This window comes from Ambystoma mexicanum, chromosome 5p, assembly GCF_040938575.1.
Source record: "Ambystoma mexicanum isolate Mex_15411 chromosome 5p, UKY_AmexF1_1, whole genome shotgun sequence".
NCBI classification, from domain to species: domain Eukaryota; kingdom Metazoa; phylum Chordata; class Amphibia; order Caudata; family Ambystomatidae; genus Ambystoma; species Ambystoma mexicanum.
This window is the reverse complement of record NC_090930.1, coordinates 167389402-167414756: the sequence shown is the minus strand read 5'-3', so window position 1 is coordinate 167414756 and position 25355 is coordinate 167389402.

The window sequence follows — 25355 nt, the reverse complement described above, 5'->3', positions numbered from 1 at the left end:
TTTCAAGAATATCTGTATCTGAGTGCTTTCTATTTCATAGGTGATCTTGCAGGGTTACAACTCTTGATTTTTCTTTTTTGAATTCAAGGTAGGAAGCTAAAGATTTACCCGCCTCGTTGGTACATTTTTGAGCATGTTTAGACAAGAATATTGGGTTATAATTGTATTATACTGACATCTTAACTTCAAGAATTCTTTAAACATGGTGGTGCTAGCAAATCGAATTTCAAGGTGTTTCAGCTGTTTAAGAATAGATTTAGACTCCTGCTTTAGTTTTTTCTTTTTATTGGCAACACATGAAATAATATTGCCTCTAAGAATGGCCTTATAGCAATCCCAGTTGTTTGAGGTGGATGTGTCTTGATTTGTATTTACAGCAAAGTAATTATTGTGCTGCAGGGTGATAAAGGGTGTGAATGAGTCATCATTTAGCAAGTTAGTATTAAGCCGCCACCTATTTGAAAGTTTAGAGTTGTTGGGAGATAGTAATTGAATATAAACGGGAGCTTGATCCGAGATTGTGATGGACTCTATTTGGGCTTTTAGGAGAAGGCTAGCCATGGAGTTGGGAATAAAAAGGTAATCTAGTCTTGAAAAGGATTTATGTTGTGCAGAATAAAAAGTAAAATCAGATTCAGTGGGGTGAAGCAAACGCTATGTATCGCTAAGGCCTAGTTCCGATATAAAATCAATTAATTGCTTACGGGATGTAGTATTAGTGAAACAAATGTTCGATTTTCTATCTAGAAAAGGGTCTATGATTTGATTACAGTGACCAAAAACGATCAAATTGTGGGGGTTAATCTAGAGCTTGTGATTTCTAAGAGATCTCCAAAACTTAGGACCAGGAAATGTTGGGCCATAAATGTTGAGTATAGAAAATTCTTTAGAGTTAAACAGTAGCTTGAGCAGAACACATCTTCCTCCATCATCAGATTCATTAGATAGTATGTTACATTTGCGAGATTTGTTAATTAAAGTTATAACACCATTTCTTTTTCCATCTGCAGCGCTGGAGAATACCCGAGCAACCCAATGCCTTTTGAGTTTCGCTGCTTCTTCATTGGAAAGATGTGATTATTGGATGCAGGCAATTGAAGGTTTCAATCTATTTAGATGAGATAGTATTTTAAGTCTCTTAATTGGATTATGTAATCCTTTAATGTTTCAAGAAACTATATTTAGAGGCATGAGTGCGGAGTAATGTGTTCATAAATCATAGGGTATATATAAGAAGAGACAATGTAAAAGCAGCAGACATTATGGTACCAATAGAATAAAAAGGCATAGAAAATTGATATGGAGTGCAACAATGTATCCAACATAACAGATGAAGATACAAAAGGAGAGAGACATGAGGAGGGGGATACAAATGAAGGAAGAAACATGGAATTTAGCAACAATGAAACATACTTAAAAGTTGTGGGAGAAAGGTGGCGACAACAAAAATAGCCACACCAGTCCATGCTACAGTAAAAGAAAAATGTGGTGGGTGGGGGAGCTGAAAGAAAAAGAACTAGGCTCGCCTAAAGCCACTCCGGTGCAGAAAGCCGAGTAGTGGATTACATAGTCTTCATGTAATAGGAGGTAACGTATCCATGTCATTCCTTTTCTGAGATTGGATATATCTACATAGATCAGTTGAATTCTGAAGCATGGAATTTTGCCCATTCAGTGTAACTTTAAGAGAGGCAGGGTGTTTGATGCCATATCTAGCATTCAATTGCCTTGCGCTGGTCTGAAGGCAAGGAGCTCTTTTCTTCTTGCTGCTGTTGCTTTGGCTACATCTTGTGATATAAAGATTCTTTTTCCTTCCCATGTCAAGTTCTTGATTAGCTTAACTTTTTCTATAATAAGAGTGACATGAGTAAAATGAAGGAGAGCTAGTATCATAGTTCTGGGTGGATTGCTGGAACTTTGTGAGGGTCTAAGAGGACCGATTGAGTGTGCTCTTTGTATATTTAGTTGTACTGAGGCCGAGAGGCTAAGAACTCTAGGCATAAACATATATAGGAAGGCAGTGGGGTTGTCTTTTTCAATCCCCTCAGGAAGGCCGATAATATGAAGATTATTTCTTCTGTTCCGATTTTAAAGATTTTCGGTCTGTTGTTGTAGAGCTAATACCCTGGCTTCCAGTGTGGTGACATTATTAGAAATATCCTCTGCGGTTCCAACCCGCCTCTCAACCTCATTCATTCTAGTCTCAAAGATAGACCACTTATCTAGTGGCTGTAACTTAGTGTTGGTGTCTTCCATGAAAGCTTTATGAGCTCTATTTGCGAATAATATATTTTGCATAACCAGATCAGTTGAGTTCTCTATTGGTGGAGGAGATTCGCTTGTTTGCCTTTTAAGCGTAGTAGATGATAAGGGTGGCCCATCTTTAGATTGTGCTTTCTTTGCTGCCATAATGTAGTGTTAGAAAGTATACTTTCTCTTTCCCCTCCTCACCTCCCTCTTTATATTCTTATCGTTCTGCTATTTTCCAATGCCTTTCTTTTTCTTTTCCCTGATCTTACTTTCTCTTTCTTCTTCTTTGTATCATGCTCTTTCTATCCTGCTATGTGGCTTTCCTCTCTTTTGCTCTCTCCTTCTTTCTCTCTTTCATCTTTCCTTTCTCTTTTCTTGCCCCTCTTTTTCCTTCACTTTAAGACTGCCACTTAAACCACACAACTGCCCCAGCAATAATGTGTGTGAGAGATGCCAGAGCTATGTAGGCAGAGGCAGAAGGGGCAGTCAAAATTCTATTTTATTTTATGAATGGAGGAAGAATAGTAGAATGCCCTCTTATTTTTCCTCTTCATTTTTAATTTTAAAAAAATCAGCATGAAATAAGCAAAAGGTCAATAAAACACGAAGCAGAAATCTTTAAATCCTTTTTTTCTTTCCTTTACCAGTGTTGTAGGTGAAGAGGGCTTCCGTAAAATGCAGCGGGCCGCGTCCGTATCCGCGGCCGCACAGCTGACAGGAACAGTCGGCTGCGCTGTGTACAGGATGACACGGCTTGAGGGCCCAGCCTCCTGGAAGATGTCTTCGTGGCAGGGCAGCCGCCGGAACATCTACGAACTTCTCCAACATCTGGGATCCAAAGCAGAGGATAAATGGAAGGTAAGTGGATCTAAATAAAGGTAAGTAACTTAAGATATAAAAGCGCTCCACCGGAGAGGAGCTCAGAGTCTAGGCTGCCATCCTTCCTGGCGCCAAGCCACACCCCCCCAGTAGAAGAGATTTTAAATTGACCAGAAAAGATTAATGCTCACCAGTGAGGATTGGGTATTTTTATTATTACCCAATCAAAGTTGGTACTCATTTTAAGTCCTTGGAATGGTGAAAGGGTGAATTGGCCTTGCCAGGAGGCATACCTGTGACCTGCAGATCACACACAGGCTGCATGGACTGCCAAGTGAGAATGGCCTATGTTCCCCCTGAAAGGGGCCCATAGGGGCCCCTCATGATATGGAAACAAGGCAATAACCATACACGAAAAGATGTGCCAGACACGAGGTTCAAATTCCCAATGCTAGGGTTTATTGCAAGCAAAAATAGTCTCAATTGGCCAATTCTGGTCTCACGCCCCGCGACGTGAGTTTCCTAGACCTCGAGGGACGCAACCAAGCGAATTACGTACATCAGTTACATATATACAAAATGCATATCATACAATCAGCAATGTCATGTTTAACACCCCCCTTTGGTTAGCTTCTTTGAACTCGGGATGACGATGGACATTTCCGACGGGTATGACAATTATGACACTTTCGATGTCTATTCTAGTAACAATGTGCAATTTAGAAAGTGCGGAGGCATCTTCTAGTTGTTGAACAGAACACGGTGGTTCTGTTCTTGGAAGCAAGCTGCACACGGTGGAAGAGCCACATTCCATGCTCTGCTATCTATTAGGTACTATACGTGTCCTGGGAGCCGACACGCTCTAAAGGGTTTTGTGAGGGGGGGCCGTAGGAAGAGCATAATTCAAGCCTTTAGCTGTTTTATTATAACATATTCTACCATCGTACGAGACTGGCTGGCAGCTGTGAAGTGATTAAATGCCCTGCAGCTCTCTCTCAAGGATACAGAGAGGGAGCGTGGGCATTCCTTTCTGGGCTACTCATGAGGAGTTTCAACGAACTCCTCAGTCCCCCGACCTTGTCCTTTCATATTCAGACAACAATGTTAACAGTTGAGCAGAGTAAGCAGAATTCGCAAGAATTGCAAGCTGCAAAGCAGTTTAGACAGAAAGCAATGAGCAATGGTTAACAAGCAAAATGGCGATTCTTGCTACGTTTAAAATGGCCACTTTTTGGTCAAGAAAAGCAGTCTATATTTCTATAATTCGGTGCATAAGACGGTTGGCCTACGGCCATCAAGTTACGTCTGTCATTCAAATGAAGGGTATTCACTTTTCCAGATTGACAACCAAAATTCTGTCTGGCTAGAGTGTGGTTTCAGCCAGTTATGCACTATTCACATGCAGAGTCTAGGGTAAGAAGACAATGGGCCTCATTACAAGTTTGGAGGTTGCCATGACCTTAACAAGGGCATGGCTATCCCCAAACTCGGGTCCGGCACCGGGTCCCACGAAAAAGGGGAATAACCGGGCCATTCCGACCTTTGCGGGCCCGGTAATTTCCATTGCATGGGACCCACAGCTGGTATGTCCCCATTCTTATTTGAGCACCCATAGGGCTCAATGGGAATGGGGAGGATGGTAGCAGCAGTACCGTTCATAACGGTACCGTTGCTACCATCCTGTTATGCTCGCGGGTGCCGCTCTGCACGCCTGGTCTCACCAGGCGTGCAGAGCGGCACCCATGAGTGGACCTCATAATGTGGCAGCATGGTAACAACAGTGCCGGTAGCACTACCGGCACCGTTGTTGTCTTACCGCCACAGACATAATGAGGCCCAATGTGTAACCTTGGTGGAGGTTACAGACGTCAACTTCAGCTTGGGTTGATTGTCATATGATAAGGCATGGATCATTGTTATCAGAGCGGGTAGATGAACTGTCAATCTGGTTCTTTGCATGTGACAGTATTGAGTTATAAATGCTGTCAACTATGGTGGTTCGTCAGTATTACTCACCTTTGTCGAATGGCAATTTGACGATTTTGTTTCGCTGACTTTTTTACCACCATTTGACTGCAAATCGATATGTTCCAAGTTGGGGTATGGTATATAAAAGGGGGGTTAGGAAGCAAGGGGAGAGTGCATGGGTCTCCCCCACTTTTGGCAGGAAAAAAGGTGGCATAATCAACAATGAAAAATTCGGCAAAGTGACATTCGGTAAAAATACATTGAGAAAAGCAAATAGATCCAGTCCAACTGCCTCCCTACTGCACTTGACTAATGCATCTGCCATTGCTAATCTCATACTAATCTAAGTCCCCAGCCATCAGGCTATCCGATTGGTCACATGCTGTCCTCCTTGTAAAGCAAACACAATAAATACAAAGCCCAAACATAAATGTTGAAGAGCAGGACCGATAAGACAAAGCCTTTGGGTATTTAGTAATCCAAATAAGTGAGCGTATAACTATTGATGAGCGTGCACAGGCTGCTAGAAATATGTAGTGTGGCAAGCTTTGTCTCCGGAACCAAGGGGTCTACCCACAAATAACCCCTATGTATGAATCAAAAAGTATTCGTTTACAGTTGGTGACCGAGAATACAAACTAGGCTTATATGCCAAAGATATTCTCCTACACCCAACCAACCCCCTGAGTTCCATACCGGCGGCTGTGGAGAAAATTGAGGAATACGGCCAACTGGCGGGCTTGAAAATGAATACAGCAAAATCGGTCCTCCTTCCGATTGACAAGAGTAGGGACTTAGAGGTTGAAAGATTTGCACCTCTAGGTATGAAGGTCAGTCACACCACAATGCGGGTGTCAATGTGACTCGAAACCTAGGTGACCTATTTGAAGCCAACTTCCCCCCGATATTACAGATGCTCCAAAAAGATATTGTCCGGTGGACAAAGCTTACTATCTCGTGGATGGGCCATTTGAACACCATCAAAATGGTTATCCTACCGAAGCTGCTCTACTTATTCCAGATGCTCCCCATCCAACTACCCAAAGAATTCTTTGTAACCACTGAAAAAGTTCTACACACCTTTCTATGGCAAAACAAAAAACCAAGGGTCCCCGCTGCTTTACTTCACCTTCGGAAAGACAATGGGGGGGTAGGCCTCCCGAACATAGAGCTCTATTACAGGGCAGCTCAATTACGAGTGCTAATCCCGCATGTCAGGCAACATAAAGACCTCCAATGGATAGCTCTAGACAACTATCACCTGCGCCCATTTATCGTGGGAGAATGGTTATGGGTACCCGGACCCCAGTTACAAAATAGCATTAAAAACCATCCCATCCTCGGGACCTTATGGGCCATATGGAAACCAAACAAGGGTATGAAAGGAGTCACTACATGGCCCTCCCCACTAGCACACTTATGGGCACCTGGCATTCGAGTTGATATCTCTGATTCAGGCAGTTTTGAATCATGGTACCAGGCGGAGCTTGAAAGGGCAGGGCAACTATGGCGAAATAACGCATTCATCTCCATGCAGGACCTGGAAGAAACCCTTGGCATAGGCCCACTCTCAGTTTTCCTATACTTGAGACTGAAAGGCGTCATGACCCGGGAAGTCTGGAAAGAGGCCCTACAGAGAGACCTCACCCCATTTGAAAGCATTCTAGACATATACCTGGGCTCCAAGGGCCTCATAAGTGCAATGTACACAGCGTTAGTAGGAATCAATATAACCCCCTCAGCTACTTCAAAACAGAAATGGGAAAAGGACCTTGGTAGACATCTCCCTCCAAAGACATGGCTTAAGATATGTAGAAGGACCTCAAAAACCTCTATCTCATGCCAGTACAAAGTGCATGGAATTAAGTTACTCTACAGATGGCAGTACGACCCGCTTAGACTGGCTAAGATGTATCAGGATGTAAGTCCCTTTTGTTGGTGGGGCTGTGGCCAGAAAGCAGATTACTGGCACATGTGGTGGGGATGCAAGGCGGCCCAGGCTTACTGGGACGAAGACCTCAGCTGGATCAAAGAGCTTGAAGGGGAGGAGAGGGAGAAGCAACCACTCATGATCCTATTTAACTTGGTCGAGACGGATGAACAAACACTTAACGTACCTAAAATGACGCATGGGCTCCTGCTTGCTGCAAGGGCCTGCCTCACGACTGTGTGGAAAAAGAGTAAGTCTACCAACCAAAGCTGAGCGGATCAATGTCTCCCATAATATTTACAATATGGACAAGCTAACAACCGCCATTCATGGCGATCGCACCTCCATTGACAATGAGAGGTCCGAATTCCGAGCCAAGTACATTACCTGAGTGTGCAACACAACGTAGCCAAGTCACCAGTTCTTTGTTCTGTCTATTGATCCAATGTTAACCCAATATGTCATATGTAAGTAACGCTGCTTCAAATTACGAATTTGCCTACTAACTCCACTGTTGAACTACAGAAATCAGTGAGTCCATCTGTCGCCTCAAGGGTTGCAGGTTAGGGGGGGCTAGGGGCTAAGTTGGGGTTACGAGTTACTATGAGTCATTGTATTGCACATAAGTTGTTTCACAATCTTTGTAATGAAAACTGCAATATCCTTGTTGAAAACCGATAAAACCAATAAAACATTTTTTTTAAAGTATTGGATGGTGCCCGAAAGTCACGCTACACCTCTAAATTCACACTTGTAGTATATTTATGACTTTAGTCGCACAAGGGGCTGTGTACGCCATAAATCAATCATTAGCATACAGATAAGGAGGTGATCCTCTTGTTTTATTATGAAGTTCCAGACGACACGTGTTTCGACATTGAGTCATTTTCAAGGCTGATTTACCATCAATAACAAAATAGCCAAGTGTCATCAATATAACATTCGTGAACATTGTAACATTAAGATTATGCACAATAATAATAGTGATAAAAATAATAATAGCATGTGGTTACATACCCAAAGTCATTACAAAAGGGCAGGATGTTGAGACATTAGGAAAAACAGACAAGCACACATTATTCTTGTTGATTCCTTGCATTTAAATAGTAGTAAAACATTGTAAATTAGGTTGTGTAAAACCCCATACCTTCCATGACCAGTATTAATATAACCCTTTTATTTATTTTTTTTCTTTTTTTTTTCTCTCTTTCTTTTTAATATAACCCTATTGTTAGGTGCCTAAAAAGTCGATGAACATAGGTGAATGAATCTATCCAAATCACCATGTTTGTAGTTCCAGTGACCATCTCTATTATGGTTAATATAAGTCCCCAGCCATCAGGCTATCTGATTGGTCACATGCTGTCCTCTTTGTAAAGCAAGCAGAATAAATACAAAGCCCAACCATACACATTCAAAAGCAGAGCTGATAAGACAAAGCCTTTGGGTACTTAGCAATCCATCCTTTGCAGGTCTCAGAAAATGGGAGAGGTGTAACTATCTGGGTGCAATCGGTCATGAAGGACTCGATCCCTTCTGCGGTGTCCCATTTATGCATGCATCTTTTAGACCGCTTAAAATAAAGGATGGCTCACAGTATCAAGTGCTGCCTAGAGGTCTGAAAGTTTGAGGGTGTCATCCCATACTGGGAAAATCTGCATTTATACCTATGGGGAACCCAGCAGGAGATTGGGTTGTCTCGTACAGATTCAATTGCATGTACCAGCCACACAAACCACCAGAACCACATTATGGTGCTAGGATCTAGGATCCTGTCTCAAGTAGACCTTAGTGCTGGGGTGCACAACATACGGCCCGCGGGCCATATGCGGCCCGTGCTATCGTGCTTTGCGGCCCCCTATGGACAGAACTTTCATAATGAAGTGTGGCCCACTTCAAGCAAAAGAAAACAAAGCAGGCCGCACTTCATTATGGAAGTCTTTGAAGCCTGCACATTGCTGGCCCAGGTGTCCGTGGAAGTGGGTAATTGTACCCCTAATTGATGCCTGTCCCCCCACCACCGCCTCTGGCAAAGAATTCTTTTCAGGGGACCTAAAGGCGCTAATCAGCCCAGCCATCATTCACACATTAGCAGGCTCTATTTGCACCTATTTGCAAAGTCTGTGTTCTTTTTTCTGGCCTGAAAGGGACACCCCGGGAGGCAATGGACCATGAATATCACTGGGGGCCATCACTGATTTAAGCAGGCTACCTACATGGTGGTGACACTTTTGTTTTCGAAATGTGCAGCTTATGCTTGTCTAAAAGAAAAACAAAAGACATTTCCAAACAAACATGCTTCTTTAACTTAAATTCATTTATTTTCTTTGATGTGCGTTTTTCTTTTTCTCAGACGCCCACACAAATACTCAGTGATTTCTGTGTCCCTTCCTTTGTGTTTTTTGACAGGATATATTTCTAAAGCTCTTATATGCTTGTCAAACTGCTTCATTGCAAATACATGCTTCTATTGCGCTGACAGCAGTTATCAGGAAATTAAACTGTGGGTTCATGGGTGCCAACTTTTGATTTTCACAATGGGGGCAGGTATCCCCCCGCCCTCACCCTGAATATAAGCAAGCTGCCAGCCCAGCACATCCCCTGGCCGAACACATTTTATAGCACTTGTTTTTATAAGGAATTTGAAAAAGTCATACAATTTGCAGCCAGTTTTAAATATATAACATCTTAGCAACAGTCACTCAACCTGCTGAGCTACCCTGGTAGCTTTCTATTGTAGGGCATATCTATGAGCCCATTCATGTGTTCAAAATCACGGTATTACCAACAGTGCAGTTTGTGTACTTCACTTCAAAGTCAACAGTATTTCATCTCCAGCCACAAAACCCTTGCATACATTCTTTGATGGTGTTCCAGTGGCGCTTCTCCATAATGGGCAAGGTTGCGCTGACCCACGGGCACCCTCGCCCATAATGGGGGAACCAGCCCATTGTAAACACTGAACACTCACTCAGCTGTTTTATGTGGCTGAGGGCACGCTCCTCGGCTGGCATGAACTGTCAAAGGGAAACACTGTTTCCATTTCACAGTTCTGTCCCTCAGCCTTCCATATCCAATGAGCCATGCAAAACTGGGGGCATTTTGCTTCCCTAACCTTGCCTGGCCCATTGGAGATTCTGGCTGAGGAACTGCATGTTTGTATATGCGAGGGAGGGGCTCCTGCGCCTCCTCCCACATACAGAGTGGGGCGCTTCGCTATCAGCGATCCGGCTCTTGCATGCATGTGCATGAACCAGTAAGTGCTCTTTGCTTCCTGTCCGTGCTACGCGGGAGCTGTAGTACTGGGAGGAAACCTCAGGACCAGGGCAGAAGGTACTTTAATTCAAATATGTGTCTGTCGGTGTGTATGCTTGCGTTTTAAAAATGTACTCAGGGAGGTGGGGAGGAAGCCCCCCCAACACCTTTTGATTTGTTTGGGCTCCCTTGCTACGCTCCATCACACTGGCATATTTGGGGCAAATATTTATGCTCCTCCAATTTAGTACACAATTTTCCCAACACCAGTGCTGTAAAGCATGGTTATAAGCAGTATAGAAAACAAACTATATCGGTTATATTTTCTTTCCATGGCCTGTACACACCACCCTGAGCAAAGTATTGGAAAGAGAACATTCATTCATTCCCCTGGTGACCAAGCAATGTTGACAGCGGGCATTGGAGTCTTTTGTGGCACTACTTCTGAATGCAAAAGTGTTTTGTGGTGGCGTGTGGAGGATGAAAATGTAAAGTTTTTTTCTTTAAATGTGATGGTGTTCTATGATGCCGGTGGCCTCCCAGTCTGCCCATACTGCAATTTTTTAAAGTGCAAAGGGTAGAGGCTGCATTCTCTATTAAGATCCAGAGGCAAAGCTTCCTCATGTAGTCGTTAATGTGGACAGATCACTCATCAGCCACATCTGCACAGAACTTTTTCACCTGTAGGACAGCCTGCTCTGTTAGGTTATTGCTGCTGGGGTGCATGGATGTTTTTGTTCTCGCACTATTGATAACATGTTGAAGCCCAGGGGCAAATCAGTTTTTCTTCTGGCTTGGTAATAATGTAAAGACAAGTAGTACACCTCAAAATGCCTGTTCTTTTCCCCACATGCTTACTAAAAATGTCTCACGGGGGCCGTAAATTCACCACATGCCCCGCCTGGCAATCTGGCCCCCTGTAGAAAGCTTGTAAGGTACATTCGGCCCTCCGGCAAAACTAGTTGTGCACCCCTGCCTTAGTGCCTTACTCTTCTAAGCTTGACACTGCAAGTTCAGAATGCTCCTGATCCAATATTATTTTCTGTGAAGTGCTCCACTGTGCTAATAATAGCTATGTTATGTCCTGATTAAATGGCACTCAATTTATTAATCTCTGAAGGATGAATTTATGCAATGTAGTCTGACCCTGCATGGGAGTCTGCATACTCCATTTATGAGCTATTTATTCCAATATCAAGGTCTCTTCCCACATCAATTGAAATGGACCACAGTGTCATTCAAATAGTAACACATAAAACCTTTGCAAAATATCGACTTGCCATTGTTGGAATGTGCTTGTATAGTGTTTATGCCAATTCATAGAAATGTAGATTCAGTAGACATAAGCATGAGTTAATGTTTTTATTTCTGTTACCGATAAGAGCTAATGCTGCTAATAGGGAACTGTGTTGGTTTGTTTAAGTAGCTTGTTCCGCGTGACCTACCCTGTTCGCGTCTTCTCCTCTTGCTCTCGCACTCAGCCTTTTGGTGGCTGGTCTCGCGTGAACAGGAAATCGACTTGCGTTCTGTGCGAGACTAGAACACTACAGCCAGTCAGTACAATTGGTACCTTAGTCCTGTCACCTCACCGGCCCCTACTGACTGATTCTACAGCGCTATTACTTGTCAACTATGTTTGAGCTTTAGAAATACACAGAGAAACACACATACAACTGCTTATCCTTTGCTGCAACCTCAATATTTCTTTCAAACATAATTTTATTGGCATGCAATAGCAAAATGTTTTTCACACCAAGCTATGCAAATACACATTACAAATTGCAATATATTTATACATTTAAAAGTACAATATTAAACAAAAGCCTTAAACATACAATCAATTTATACACCACATAGAAACTAAATAAAAAGCTTCCACCTTAATACAAAAACTAAAAACCATGATCATTTGTGACTGTATTTCTATCTTCCAATTTAGCCAAAAACATCTCCTATAGATTATGAAGTGCAATCGTCAATGCTGGGAGGTTACCCATCAAACATCTACCCCAAAATTGTAGTGTATGCATTATATCACTACTATGAACACATTTATTTAATTGCATATTGGTTCATCATTTGTGGCAAATGGTTAAGATATCCCTCAAAGACTCTATGTCTTTCCCATCTGCACATAATCAACAAGTTCTCTCACCTTTTGGGAGTTGCCTTCGAGCCCCCAAAACATTGTAACAGGGATTGAGCCTGGTCAGCAACAGAAATCCTCTGATGTGGAGACTAGGATATTTCATCCAATATTCTTGCGGCTTCTCCTGGATATAAGTGAGTTGAACCAAATGTTTAAGTCTATAATCTGGCAACCGAACGTTTAAAAATATGCCCAAAGATTTTGCTATTTCTTTGTATTCCGCTTCAGAATGGATTCTTACTCGACTTAATTTTAGAAAGATCAAATTGGACAGGGGAACCTTAGCAGTTCTGCCAGCAAGACATTGGCCCTCATTACGACCTTGGCGGAGATCCATGGTGCTATTTGCACCATGGTCCATGGCGCTAAGCTGCCAACTCCGCCATGGTGGTTGGCGGACTTACCGCCCCATTCCGACCTTGGCGGGGCGCTAAGTCCCCAATCCCCATTTACCCTTCCCCATTCCCATTTTTGCCCCATAGGGCATAATGGGAGTGGGGAAGGCGTTAATTACGCCACCGTAAATTACGGTGACTTAATTAACAACAAGGTCCCTTAGCGCCATGGATTTTTCCGCCTGCAAAAAGCAGGCGTAAAAATCACCATGGCGCTACGAGAACTCGTAGTCAGGCGCAAAGGGGCGCCATGGTTTACGCCGGCGTAAACCCCTTTCCGCCAGGGTCGTAATGAGGGCCATTGAGACTCATTACAGGGTCGGCAGTAAAACCCACCTGTAGGTGGCGGGTTACCACCGACCCGAAACACTGTTTCCGCCGTCTGACATCCCGGTGCCAAATGGTTATTTCCTATTCCCATTGTTTCCTATAGGACTGCATGGGAATGGGAAACCTGTAGCACCGACACCATTAGTAAGAGTGCCAGTGCTTCAGTGAAAAGCCTGCTGGTTATATCTCTGGACCGGTATTGGAGTGTCTTCGTCTAGATGTGCAGGATGGGGTGCCCCAAAGGGCGTGACCTCTGTGGCCCCGGTGGGCAGCTGCAATAGGGTGTATTTGTCCTGGACCCCTGGAGGTGGCAGCTGGGCTGCTGTTTCCAGAGTGGCTGATGGTGAGGCGGTGCCGTCCTTGTTTATTGGCTGTCGGTCTTCATCAGCAGATGCCGCTGTCTTTACACACTGGGTAACATGGACCCAGGCGTCGTGTCTCCTGCAACGAACAGCGGTGTGGGTTGTCAGCAGAATCTGGTATGGGCCCTTCCATCTAGGGTGTAGTGATTATTTCTGCGGATGGACCTTCAAGACCACCCAGTACCCAGGCAGGAGGCTGTGGCACGGTGCTTCAGGTGCTCGACGAAGAGCTTCTTGAATCTGCTGGAAGTGAAAACTGACAACGAGCAATAGGACACCAAAAGATCATCATTCAGTTGCAAGATACACAGTTCTGGGGACAGTCGTGGTGCCACGGGCATCCTCATGGGTCTGCTCATTAGAATCTCATGTAGCGACAGTCCATGTGTTCTATTTATAATGTTTCTTATGTCCATCACAACCAGAAGGAGGTGTGCCTGTATAGTTGACGCCTGTCTCATGGCAAACTATGGCCAGGCGAATTTTCAGAACGAAATTTTGACGTTCTACAAACCCAGATGACTGTGGATGATGAGAGGTGTGCAAGTGTTGAAAGATACCTAAGGCTTTGCAAATGTTCTGTACAATCTGTCCAGTGAAGTGTGTGCCTCGGTCAAAGTTTATGGAAACTGGGAGGCCAAAGAGAGGAATAAACTCTTTTGATAGTGTTTTTGGTACAATGATTGAATCTGCATATTTACAGTGGTAGGCCTCAGTCCATACAGAAAATGTGTCAATGATGACCAAGACATACTCCAAGGAGGCATATTCCTGCATTGATGTGACATAAATTTGCAAGTTCACGAAGGGCCCGTGGGGAAGGTCATGTGCCCCGGGAGTTGCTTTGACAGGTTTTCCCGGGTTGAATGTCATGCATGTGGTGCAGTGAGCACAGTACTGTTGTGCAATGGAGGGGAACTTGGGAGCGAATCAGTATCTTTGGACCTCATTGGTCATCTTCCCTTTGCTGGAGTGTAAAACAGAGTGAGCAACACATGCTATATAAGGTAGAAAAGAGTGCGCCAACTAGCCAGCCCATACTATCACGCCATAGGTGATCATAGCAACATGTACATCCTTTACCTTCCCAGCTATGTTTCTAATCCTGAGGGGCCACCTCTTGCAGGATGCTAGGGGGTCCCGTAGTCATGAGAGATATGAAAGGCATAGTGGGAATCTGTGTATATAGTGGCTGTGCATTGTGGGGAGATTGTGCATGCCCTGGTGAGGGCAATGAGCTTGGCAGTTTGTGCATATTTTACTGATGAGAGCTGAAAAGCTTCTAATGCGTCAAAGGTGGTACAAACTGCAAAGCCTGCCTGGATATTTCCTATGGGATGCGTAAGACACGACCCATCAACATACAGAACCAGGTCAGCATTGGGGACCTTCTAGAATTGTACGTATTACGTTCATCCACAACATTTTGGATTTGTTCGAAACCAAACTAAAAACCTACCACCTCCCCTCAGAGTTACCCTTTTAACCTACCTCTCAACTGCCTGCTAGCTAACATTTTCCCCTACCCTCTTACCTGCTTCTGACCCTAACTTCCTCTTCCTCCACTCTAGCACTTCACCTATCATGGACACATCCCGAGCACAACTGGCCGTACCGCCTAACTGCACTTAAAAATGTGCAATGCTCATTGTCCTTAAACTTTGTGTGTCCACTTATGTATTGTGTCCGGTGACTTCTTCATTTACTCCCCTCCACAACCCGGTCAGAATGTCTATCAATCTCACCCCATTGTAAAAAGCTCACTGCATCTTGTCATATCATATTTTGTATCCATTGTATGTTCTTTTGTGATCAAAAGAGCGTTGTTCCTCCAGTATATAACTCAATAAATAAGTCAACATTTTCCCAGCAACCAAAACAAGGAGCTCAGCCTTTATCCTTGAGTCATCGCTCTTTTTAAGAAACTGTTCTTTTGACCAGCTTTTCTGAGAATTTGACCTCAAATGACTTTGAGCATGAAGCTCTCAGTAGTGGGTCTATAGCACTCCCTTTCTGTAGTGGGTTATTGTTCAACCAAAAACCATTCTTATTTATTTTGCTAGTTTTTTGGCTTGACTTTTGACAAAATGTAAATGGTGGGTGTGGGATCAGGAAATATCTGTGGGGTTAGGGCGAGGAAAGGGGGCATGTGGAGCTGCTGCAGCTGTGGTAGTTCTCCCCTCGCATTTTGTAATACAAAATGTGAGCAAAAACAAAAAGGAGCAAGCTATTTTTAAGCTATTTTTATTGAGCAATCAACAACCATCCCTTCCTCACCCTGTCAGACATCAGAGCATCCACACAAGCTACTTACCGCTCCAAGTACTAACTACTGCAAAGTGGGAAAGTTCCAATGCAATGTTCTTTTTCAAACTCCAAGTTCTCCTAAGTTCGTCCACCAGACGCATTATTAATGCCAGTCGCTGGCCAAATGTCCAGCCAATTCTCCAGTCGCTATATTGCAGAGTTGTCCAACCCCAGCCTCGACGATCAGAAACATGTAGGATTTTCATGATAACATAATTAATATTAATAATTGAGATATATTTGCATACAATGATTCAAAATGTATGCAAATGCTTTCTCGTGAATATTAATGAGGGATATCCTAAAAACCCGTCAGGATTCTGACCCTCGAGGACTAGAGTTTGACAACCTTGCTCTATTGGATCCCACTCTGAGAGTCTTAGACCCATATTCCTATCCAGAAGTTGGGATATTCTTCCTAATGTATTCCCACTGCACCCTCTCAACAGGGTAGAGCAAAGGAAGACTGCAAAATGATTTCCCACATTTAAGGCCACAGTGAGAGCATTCATACTCACTAGATATAATTATTTTATATAACTCTAATAAAGCATCAGATGGTTCCTCCTCCACACTCTAATGTAGCCACATATTACTACTTTGATTGAGGAGTGGTTGTGTTCTTTGGGGGAACACCCTTCTCATTATGGGTGATCGTATTGGACGTATGATAGGGGAATCGAAGGATTGTGACATCACAGTTGTAGATACCCAGAGGGTTATACCAGCAAACCCCTGTCCTTTGAATATAGGGAATATGGTGGGGGCCTATGAGGGCATGGGCCCTGGGTGGTGATGTTAAGGCTCTCTATTGCTTCCCGATCCATGAGTATCCTCCGCAGTTTACTTATGAATGGGCAGAGTCTTAATGACTGCTGCTTCATATCTGCAGTTTATGGTATGATATAAAGGATATGTGCATTTCCCCAGGCCTGAAAGTGAAGAAAATTCGATGGTTATTGCTCTAGGTTCCTTGTAGGATAGGGTGATTTTGGAGCCTATGTGTCCAGAATGTGATGGGATAGCTGATAACGGAAGAGGTGGAATCTTACGAGACCTTTCCTGAATTATCTTGTTCTATTTTAGTGGACCTTTAAAAGCATTTGAAATCTATTTTAACCTCTGACCATTTCCTGTTATTTCCGTAAATCTTAATATTTATTGTAAGGTGCCATTATTCGTGCTGATCCATACAAGATAAAGAGGGGTTAGAACTCCAATAATGTTACCTTGCAATCTCATGTGGTTTAATGAGGGACATCAGTAGAATAACCTGTCCTAGATCAATGTGATGAGGTTGGCCCCTTAAGTGGGTCTTGATCCTTTTCCATTGTTTGAGTCGTTTTTAGAAATATTTCTAAAGCCTTCACATGTGTGAAGATGATTCTTATCGTCATATGTCCACTGTCCCATTGACACACCAGATCAACATTGAAAGGCAAGGAATTGGGGTTGTACCTTGGGATGACAAACTGGGAATACAACGTGTTTGGCTATTTGGTCCTGTCAGCTGGAAAAAGTGTTTTATCTTTCAGAAAGGCACCCGGATGCATTTTGCCTGCTTATCAGAAAATGGGGGTCTTGCCTTCTATCTGCGGCTGAGCACCCTGTCGTGGAAAGACTGAGGTGAGGTTCAATATGGAAGTAGATTATGACGGTATGAAAACAATAACGTTAGAGTAACTCCTCGTCTCTGGTAACGCTGAGATCAATTAAATAAGTGGCAGGCCTAAGACCATTCTAATGCCAAGTCATGGTTAGAGCCCAGCCTCTGTCCCCCTGTGGAAGATGCATTTAGATGAACCTAGGCTCCTGCGTCAGGCTTCTGGTTTTCACCAGTTCTCCCATGTTACTAACTGCAGACATGTGTTCTATAGGATAGCCAGGAGAGGCTACAGAGGTACAACCCTGGAGTCTCTGTATTTGGAATTTGAGCAACAGGTAGTATTGGACAGAGCTTGTTTGAATCCAAGTCTGGAAATGTATTTTAACCTTAAAACAACCAGAGTTTTTTTATTTATTTATTTTTTACAATTCTTGGATTTCATGCCTGGCATTGAAATGTGTTCCTTGTGCTCAACATTTTGGATTGGTGTCTTTCCGGTGGGGATGTTAGTTAGAATAATTCCCAGTAGGGATCTAAATTCACTGCAAGGTCTGTGCCCATTTATTAGCCAGGAATCAATGACAATATGCTTTTGTTTTTCTGTTTTTTTAATGCCACGTTGGAAATGCATTACTAAAAGCCCTGCTAAATGAGGCACTAATCTGGACACATGTTCAGCCTGCAATAGATTTTTCAGGGGAACATTTTAGGAAGCATATATTGTAGGTTGCAGCATCATGTGCCAGCAGGATAGGCAACACTCAACACTAAGGGGGTTGGATTGCCGCCTGCTCTATGGATAGAGTGTATCCTGTATAACATCCTATTTCTTTATTGTATTCATGGTATATTATTAAATATTGTAATCCAAGATTTAATTCTCTAAAGATGTCTATGCGACAGGGACTCGGCATGCACACAGCCCTATATGCACAGACATCCTTACTTTGAGCCACCACCAACCTATTCTGAATGTCTTCTAGGTCCGCAAAGCTGAAGCTCTCTGTCCAGACATGGCAGACCATGGGCCTCATTACGGGTCTGGCGGTGACCCTGCCATTGCAACCGGCGGGTTGCCGCCAGACCCGGAAATATTTACCAGCGCCTGACTTCCCCGGGTGCCACTGGGAGATTCCAATTCCGGCGGCCCGGGAAGTCAGGCGCCAGTAAAATGTAATTCCCTATTCCCATAGAGTCACATAGGAATCTACGGGAGTGGGGACACAGAAACACCTGCACCGTTGCTAACGGTGCCGGTGCTTCCATGATCGGTCTGCCTACCGTGGCCGCTGTGCCCGGCAGGATCAGACCTGTCGGGCACAGCGGCTCCGGCAGGCAGACCTGTAATATGCCGGTCCGGAAACAACAGTGCTGGTGAGGTTACTGGCACCCTTCTTTCCGGACCAGCAGGGTCATAATGAGGCCCTATCTCTTTCAGCATCACCCGCTTTATTCATCAGTCTCGAGAATCATCAAGACAACTAGTGTTCAAGCCATTCTTTGGCCCCTTTGCCAGTGAAAGGGAAAGGTATGGATGCTCAGACAATGCACATTTACTCACTCCTCTTCATTGTCGGCATCCTCTGGACCCTCGATGATCTTGTGCTAGGGGGCTGTAGGCTATTCTTCCACAGGATTCGGTTGATGTGCGTTTCTTCCCCACCATCAGGTGATTCCTGGAAAAGAGAAGCACCTCTTTAAAGCAACACAGGATTCTCCAGGAGGTCTGCATGTCTCCCTGTCTGTGGTGCCCTAGGAACAAACCATGCAAGCACTGACTCAGAAGTGGTATTCCTTCTGGGGATCGGGCTGCTGAGTAGGTCTCTGGCATGCATTTAGTCCCAGGTGAAGTGGTACCCCTTCTCATCTACTGTACACCTCTCAGGCAGTTCTTGAAGTGGTTGAGTTCTCTGGCATGCATGAACTATCTAACAGGCCGTTCTCCATGGATGGCCATTCAGGTGATATCTTTGTGATGGTTGATCTGTTTGTCCAAAGTAATGCTCTCCCACATGTGTTGTGCTGTTGCTGAGCGGTCATAGTTCTGCTTCTAGACACCAGGGTGTGTGTGTGCAGATCCCTTTCATTGTCCACTGGTGTGCAGTGATGGCCTCCAACTGGAATTTCTTCACCAACCCCCCTGCTCCGGCATAGCACCTTGGATCTGTCCTGCTATCTCACGCTGCCCATCCCAGCATTCTCCACACCAGCAGAAGGAATTAGCAGGCCACGGGTAGGCCACGAGGAATCTTGAGTGACTTTCGTGGCTGCCCTTCAGGATGGTCCTTATGCAGTTTCAGGTGATGAAGCCTCTCGGGATGATCTGGATATCCAGGGCTCCTTTCCCTCCCTCGGCATGTTACTTATTTAAGATAATCCCCCTCGCCCAGTCTGTGCCTCTTACCAGTGGCGTAACACAAAATGTGGGGGCCCCCCTGCGAGCCCTGCTAAGGGGGGGGGCAACTCGGCACCAAATCGCAGGTCGTGCTACACTCTGGGCCGGCCTAGATTATCACGCTTGCACAATACGCATGAACGTGCTGCTGAAGGGGTATGCCACACACTATACTAGGATAAAGATATAAATATGTGTTTTAATGCAATATACAGCACACATTCTGAGAAAAGTTGGCTAAAAAGCCAGAGTGTTCACAATTGTTTTGTAGGGTAACACCAATCCAATACATGCAAGTCACCAACAGTGCACAGGAACATTAATGCTTTGCTAATAAAAATGCCATGCCACATTGAAAACATGTCCCACTGGCTGTACAATGTAGACCATTGTAGACACGTAATAATATTACAGTAAAGCGTGCCAGGCCACATTTAGACATAACTAGACTGGTTGCACAACAATTCCAGTTGAAGCAATAACACACATCAAGAAGAGAGCACACATTGAAGCCCGGGTCTCTGTGGCCTCTAACAACACGGCCAAACTCTTTAAAAGGTACACTGAACTGGTCAATCCTGTTGCATTCTCCACCTCTCCTTTCCCTGCCAGGCCCTAAGTAGGGCTCTGGCCCCTCACTTCTCTGCTAAAACTCAGGACATCCTGTCCACTACCTCCTCTCCCTCTTCCTCTCTCGGCTCCCCTGTAGCCATCTCTACCTCTCCTCCTCCTTTCTCCTCTTTCTCTCTGACAACACCTGACAAGGTTTCTAGACAAGTCTGATCCATGAAAGTGTTATCCAAACAGGTGCTCCCTGCTCCTCCAGAACCATCAAGGAGCATATTCACACCCATGCTGCAGCCTTGGCTGATTTCTGAAATCACTCTTTCACCACTGGAATGTTCCCCTCTCCCCTTAAGCACTACCTGTCTGGCAAACTATCGTCCAATCTCCATCACCCCTTTCCTGGGCAAAGTCTTGGAGAAAAGCTGGCCATCTCCCAGTTTACTCTCCACATTGAATCTGTTGGTTGTCTCCATGACCATCGGTCTGGCTTCAGAGCTGCCAGAGGCACTGAAACTGCTCTCCTGAACACCTGTGAAGATCTGCTCTCTAACCTTGATTCCAGAATTCCTTCTGTCCTAATCCTTCTTGATCTTTCCTCTACTTTCGACACAGTCAACCACGCCATCCTGATCAATCGACTATGTGAGAACCTGGGCATCACGGATCAAGCCCTGGAGTGGCTAACCTCCTTCCTCTTGGACTGCCCCTCCCAGGTCCTACTTGCTCCCTTTCTCTCCACCACCTCTCTCTCTCGACCTGTGGCATTCCCCATGGCTCTATCCTCTCACCCTGGTTTTCAACCTCTACCTGGCCCCTTTGGCCCACCTGATCCCTACCCTCTCTTCTAGCTTTCATTGTTATGTAGATGGCAGTCAGCTTTCCTTCAGGCTTCTCTCATCTCTCGCTCATTCATGACTGTCTATCCGTGATTCAGGCTTGGTGCACCTCCAACGATCTCTGCCTTAATGTCATTAAGATGGAGCTCCTTCTCATTGGGACGACTGCCCCTGCATTCTCTCTCTGACTCTGGCCGCCCACCTTGGGTCTTCTCCCTTCACCTTCTTGTGAAGCAAAAAACCTTTTGTGTCATCTTCGACTCCACTCGTCCTTTCTCTCCTTGCATCTCGGACCATTACCTACAAGTGCTCCTCCTCAAAATGACTCTTCCCTTTCTCACTTTCCCCCAGAAGCTCACTGTCTCCAGAGCTGTTTCTCTCTAGGCTGGACTCTGCAACAGCCTCTTTTTCAAGCTGCCTTCCTCTACTCTCTGCCCTCTGCAACTAATCCAGAACAGGACAACAATCCAGAACAGGACTGCAAGACTTATCCTTGGCCACAAGCCCAGGGATCATATCTCTCCAGCCCTGAAATCTCTCCACTGGCTCCCTGTGGTTGCAAGAATCAAGTTCAAGACCCTTTGCATTGTCTCGGGTCGGGCCTACACTACATCCAAAGCTCTCTTCCAAAATACCTTCTTTCTTGAGCCCTTCCCCCAGCTACCTCCAACTCTCTAAGGGCTAGATGCTTCTCCAGGCAGAGAGTGGGAGGGTAGATCCGTCTCCCCTGCAGATGCCTCCCTCTGGAATGGCCTCCCTGCCTCTCTCAAACTTTAGTGGACCACCTGATGTTCCGTACGGTTGCATGCCTTAGCGATGGAGGAAGGAATATCAGGAAAAGGCCTGTACGGTTGCATGCCTTAGTGACGGGGGAAGGAATATCAGGAAAAAGCCTGTACGGTTGCATGCCTTAGCGACGGGGGAAGGAATATCAGGAAAAAGCCTGTATGGTTGCATGCCTTAGCGACGGGGGAAGGAATATCAGGAGGGAATACGATGGGACCGGGAATGGGGAGTTACTAGAAGGAGGGAAATTTCTTTGGTCCTGATGGGATGAGCATAAGACATCGAAGTGCCACCGAACTGGCATAACAGAGAGGCAGAAAAGAGCAGGATTCCTACCTCATCTTGAGGAACCTGCTAAAAACCTATGTGTTTGACAAATACGACTAACCTGTCTTGGGGCACCCCCTGGTCCCTAACATGTACTGTCCTGTTTGTACCATATTCCTGCCATGTTCCTAACCTACCAGCGCCATGATACTTATGCGTTTGGGCGCTGTCAACAAATGAAATAAATAAATAAATATATAAATGGGTGCAGTGATGTCAGGAATCAGAGGAGTGACTGAGAAGATGGATGGCATAGTATCTGGAAATAGGTGATAAGAGAACCCATAGGAGGAGATGGGTTCATCCAGGGCAGTGGCCTAGAGGGTGATAAGAAGGGGGCTGGTGATAGAACCTTATGAGACACCAACAGGGAGGGAGGCCGGGTCAGATGCATCCACTAGGGACCAGAAAGTTAGCAAGAAATCAGGTTGAGAGCAGTGCGCTGGAGTCCAAAGTCAGAAACCATTCGGAGTAGAGTGGAGCAGCCCACCATGTCACAGGCAACAGCAGAGATGTTTAGCAGGTTTGGGATGGCAAAGAGTGTGCAATGGTGAGCAAAGGTCAGAATTGTTGAGAATTGTGAGAGGGCAGTTTACGTAGAGTGACGACTGCTGAATCCAGAATGGAGCATGTCAAAGAAGCTGTGGCCATCCAGGTAGGAGAAAAACCTCTTAAAGGTGGGTGGTTCAAGCATTTTAAGGTAATGTGAAGGAGGGGGAATGGACGGTTGTTGGTTGGGTTGTTACAGTCACGGGAGGGCTTTTTAGCCGGTCAGATAGCACAGCGAGCTAAGCGCTCACCCCTGATATCTGTGTGCAGCCTACTGTTGCAGGTTCGAATCCCGGTAGGTTCAACCCAGCCTTTCATCCTTCTGAGGTCGATACAATAAGTGCCACTCTATGGGATAATAATGTCTTGTGTTATCTGGGCGCTCTGAGACCTATGGGTGTGTAGCGCTATATAAGAAATACATTATTATTATTAAGGACCAGTAGGGTAATAGCTACACTGAAGCAGGCACACGGGTCAACAGGGGCACAAAAGGGACTGGCAGTTCAGTGGGAGAAACAATCGAAGGTATGAGGTGATGGGGTGGGCATGAGTGGGAGAAAGATGCAGGGGTTCAGAAAAAAGAGGGTTTTGAGGGTATGACAGATTTTGGCAACCTTAGATGAGAAGTAGTGTGCAAGGTGATTAGCAGATTGAAAAGAGGAGAGAGCATGAACTGTGAAACAAAGACCCCCATCTGTATATTATACTGTGATAATTAGCACTAATGTTTACTTGGTGACTTGTTAAGTTCTCTCTATCAATATTTTGCTCTATAACCTCTGCAGTGCTCTGTTGATCCCAAGCAAGGTTCGTGCTACTAAAATACATAATAATAATAGTAATATGAAAATAAAAAATAGTAGCACGGAAAAGCAAGCATGGTTTGAAGAGTGGAGGAGAGTGGAAGTGATAATTTAATATTAGCAGTGGACATTTTAAAAAGAGACTGTGTCAAATGTTAGTACGTTTACATTTCCGTTTCTAAGCTAACTTCTTTTGCAAAGAATACACAACAGTTTGTGTATCCGAATGTTATTTCTTGTTTTAAGAGTCATGCTCAGGTTAAAACCAGCGATCAGGTACTTCTGTGAACACCAAGTCAATTATTAATTTTGTGTGTGGACGACCCTTTAGTTGGCAGTGTTGGCGAACCCACAAATGTGTTGCAGTATACAAAAGTACTAATAATTACCAAAAAATAGAAAATGACTGAAATTGTGGACCCGGCAGCCTGGTCCTCTGGTCACTAAAAAGGTTTGTTAGAACTTTAACAACCACCGCAAATCCTATCCACGTCCCTCAGACCTGCCCTGTAAGAGGTGCCAACTCACAGTCTGTTTACCTGTCTACAAGGCCCTCCACATAATCCCCTCTGTAACCTCGTTTCACTTTCTAAGATCATGGAGCCCTTGTGTTACTCCGATATCAATTCCATTAGCGATGGTTCATCTTGGAACCCTCCACCATTGGTGGCAGAAGAGTCTTCAGTGTGGATGGCCCTCCTCTGGAGCACTCTCCTCCTGCGGCTTCAGGACATCGCCCGTCTCTCCTTTTCTGGAAACCGCTGGAAGCCCGGCTTTGCCTATAAGCCCTCAATGACTTCTTCTCCTTCCCAAAGCCATCTGGCCGGGTGCCTTGATGCGTTTGCAGTACGTTTTAATGCATGAAGTGAACCGAATTCAATGAATAATCCGTTTGGTTGAATGATATAAATGCATATTTGTGATAAAGCAAGCATGTTTCACAGCAGGCGGTTGTGTATGCTTGAAGATACTCAAGTAGTCACATTTTCTAGCCTGAGAATTGTGATTCCAGCTTTGGTTCCTATGTCTCGGCGGTATTGCATTGTGCTAAAGGCATAGAGCCTTCCAGCCCTGGGCGTCATTTAGGCGTAGCTAGGGGTAGCAGCTGCTACCCTTGGTGCCCATTGCACTCACCTTCACACTTAGATGCCATAGAGTGACATATCACTCAGTGAAAAAGCACTACTGGATTGATATAAATAACTTTGTTTTGACAGTGCAGTGGCTAAAAATACCTTTATTTGACTAAACGTTATAATAATAATAATTTGGCATTTATATGGCACTACGAACCCTCAGGTATCTGAGCGCTGCTTATTATTACCCACGGTGTGTGTGTGGTGCTCATTTATCGACCTCGGAAGGATGAAAGGCTGAGTTTGGCCCCGCCGGGATCCGAACCTGCGTCAGCAGGCTCTGCACGGATGTCAAAGCGAGCGCTCTACTCGCTGTGCCACTTGACCGGCATATATAAAACAGCAGAAAAAAAATCTTATAGGGTTATTCTTAATATCACTTGTTAAAACATTCATATATAAAATATTAAGACTACAATTGCAGTATATAAAATAAAACTAAATAAACGAATAACATCAACATAAGATAATAACCCATAGAATTCCATCAGGTAATACTATACATTCCTGCCAAGTTCGACCATATGCTACACTAAAGGCACATCAATGTAAAATTAAACTCAACTTATTTAAATAGCATCT